Source organism: Taeniopygia guttata, chromosome 10 (genome assembly GCF_048771995.1).
Source record: "Taeniopygia guttata chromosome 10, bTaeGut7.mat, whole genome shotgun sequence".
NCBI lineage: Eukaryota > Metazoa > Chordata > Aves > Passeriformes > Estrildidae > Taeniopygia > Taeniopygia guttata.
The window spans coordinates 13,133,697-13,136,764 of NC_133035.1; the positions used below are offsets into that span (position 1 = coordinate 13,133,697).

Sequence of the window (3,068 nt, forward strand, 5' to 3'; positions counted from 1 at the left end):
CTGCCTCTCTGCATCATCACCCGCTGCCCCGTGGTGATGTTTGGCCTCCACCTGCTCCCCCAAAACACCCATCAGGAGCCCTTCTCAGCCTCTCGGTGCGGGGAGAGAAGGAGCTTTACGGGATTCCACGCCGGTGGCACCGGGAGGGCCGCGGCGGGGACAGGGGGACACTGCGGCCACCGCTTCCCCCTCTTCGCCGCGCTCCTCCTGTTGTGACCAACGGCGTCTCCGCCGTGTCCCGGGGGAAGAGGAAGCCCTTGACCCCTGGCCCCAGGGGCAACGGGGTTAAACAAAGTCCCACCGCCCCATTATCCGACAGACAGCACTGAGCTCCCGGCGGGGAGTGGGCTCTCCAAGAAGCTGGCGAGAAGTCACAGCTCCCACCGCCGGTACCGGACCCCGACGGGGCGCACCTGGATGGGGATGCTTCTCTGCATGGCAGACACAAAACCAAAAAACCTCGGGAATGAAAAAAAAAAAAAAAGAAAGGAAAAAAAAAAAAAAAAAAAGACGATACACACCCCATTCCGACTTATGCATTGCATTGCAGCCAGCTGTGCTGAAGCGGCGGATTTTTGAGGTTATTTCGGGCTGTTCATAGTGTTTTTTGGTTGTTTTTTTTTTTTTTTTCAGTGGTTCCCTGCCTTGTCGAACCTTCCTGCCGGCACTCAGGTGAGGCACAGGCAGCCCTGGCCCGGTCCTGCCTACAGACAAGGCAGCGGAGCTCGTTGTCATCGTCCCTCCCAGAGCGCTGCCGCGAGAAACATTTAGAGGAGAATTTATTTTTGTTATTTACGCTTTGGAGAGAGGAGAAATTTTTTTGATGGGGTGGGTATGGATTTTTTAGAATTTAAATTTTTGCGAACGCGATGAAAATAAGGAGATAAAAGACGTCAAATTAGAGAAATTTGCGTTAACACAATGCATCGGAGGGGAGAACAAGTGCACCCAGAGGTCCCTAAACCGTTCTTCCCTTCACTCCAGGGCAGCTCATGGCTCGTCCATCCCGTCCAGAGCACCCGCGGTCGTGGAGCATCTCTCCCCGCCGCTTCCACAGCCCGCGCCCGCCGAGCTCTCGCAGAAACCCCCTGAAACCTTAAGTCCCCGGTCCGGAGTGGCCGAGGACAGGCAACCCCCGTGGCTCCTGGCAGCCTCCCGCTGCTGGGTGAAACCGGGTGAAGCACAACCCGCACATCGAATCTCAAGCTGGGGCGCAGCGGGGACTTTGCGGGGCACGGAGGGGCTGTGAAAGGCGTTCCGAGCCGCAGAACCCCGCATCGCGGTTCCTCACATCCCACAGCGCTCCCACGCTGGTTCTGCCTTTTGGGAGAGCGGAGGGCAGCAGCGGGTGCTCACCCCCATCCCGCCGGCCCCGCACCCCCACGGGCAGGTGCGGAGCGGGGAATTGGAGAGGAGGCGAACCGGGGTGGAGAGTTCCGCAGGGGCCGGAGGGGCGAAGGGGAGTCCCGGTGCCCGCTGGCCCTGCCCGGTGCCCGCAGGTGAAGCGGGAGCGGGACGGGACCCGAGCGGTGTCCGCGCCCCGACGGCCCCGCGGGTCCCGGCCCGGCTCGGCCCGGCCCGGCCCGGCCCGTCCCACTGCGGCGGGGCCGCAGCGCCACCTGGCGGCTCGGCACGGCCCGGCCCGGCCCGGCTCGGTACGGCAATATCAGCGCCGGGCTGGGCTGTGTCAGGAGCCACCGGCCCGGCCACAACAGCTCCTGCGGCTCCACGGAGCCTGCACCCACCTGTCCGCACCTCCTATTTCCCTTCGTTGTCGATCTCCATCCCGTTCCTTGCACCCTGAATCCCCAGCGCCCTGCAGCCACCTGTCCTGCAGCTGGCATCGCATTTGCTGCACCTGCGACCTTTCCCCTGCACCCCATTCCTAGTACCCTACATCCATACCTTGTACTTCACATCCTAGCACCCTAAATTCCTAACACACTGCATCCCCTGCCCTACATCCCATCCCCTGCACCTGTGGCCTTTTCCCTGTACCCTACATGCCCTTCCCTGCACCCCACATCCATACTCTGCACCTCACAGCCCATTCTTCCCACCCCACATTTCGTCCTGCACCCTACCTCCCACTCCTTGCACCCTATATGCCCAGCCTTCCACCCCTGCATCTAGGGCCTTTTCCCTGCATCCTATTCCTTCCACCCAACACCCATTCCCAGCACCCTACATCCTACTCCTTGCACCTGTGGCCTTTTCCCTGCACCCTACATCCCATTCCCTGCACCATACATCCATTCCTTGCACTCTGCATCCAATCCTTGCACTCTGCATCCATTCCTTGCACTCTGCATCCCATTCTTTGCACTCTGCATCCATTCCTTGCACTCTGCATCCCATTTTTTGCACTCTGCATCCCATTCTTTGCACTCTACATCCATTCCTTGCACTCTGCATCCCATTCTTTGCACTCTACATCCATTCCTTTCACTCTACATCCATTCCTTCCACTCTGCATCCAATCCTTGCACTCTGCATCCAATCCTTGCACTCTGCATCCCATTCTTTGCACTCTGCATCCCATTCTTTACACTCTACATCCATTCCTTGCACTCCACACCCTGTTGCCAGCACCCTACAGCCCGTTATCCCCCACCCTGCGCTCATGCTCGGCTCTCCACGCACTGCTCCATCCCCAAGCCCGGGCTTTAGGGCTTTGAGGGTGACAAGCGCGGTGCGTGCTGGCCCCGCCACCTTGAGCTTCCCGCGCCGCTCCTCTTTCCTCGGGCCGGTGAAACTCGAGGAAAAAAGGGGCCCGGTGAGCGCGGTGAGCTCGGTACCGGACCGGCACAAAAAAAGGGGCCCCGTGGGCGCGGTGAGCTCGGTACCGGACCAGCACAAAACTGGCACGGGCGGGAGGAGCAAAAGAACGAACGCCAGCACGGCGCCCGTCAGCGCGACCGCGGCAGGACTCGAACCTGCAATCTTCTGATCCGAAGTCAGACGCCTTATCCATTAGGCCACGCGGCCACCTCCACTCCCGCCTCCCCGCGGGCCCTACTGAGGGGAGCCCGCCGGGCCGTACCATGCGCGGCAGGAGAGGGGGGCGG

At 60.8% G+C, this 3,068-nt stretch overlaps 1 non-coding gene across 1 annotated transcript; it reads right to left on the reverse strand.

Moving 5' to 3' along the window:
- Positions 1–2,915: 2,915 nt before the first annotated feature.
- TRNAR-UCG (transfer RNA arginine (anticodon UCG)) lies at positions 2,916–2,988 on the reverse strand. The gene has a single exon. It is a non-coding gene; the product is annotated as a tRNA-Arg (tRNA).
- Between the last annotated feature and the right edge of the window lie 80 nt (positions 2,989–3,068).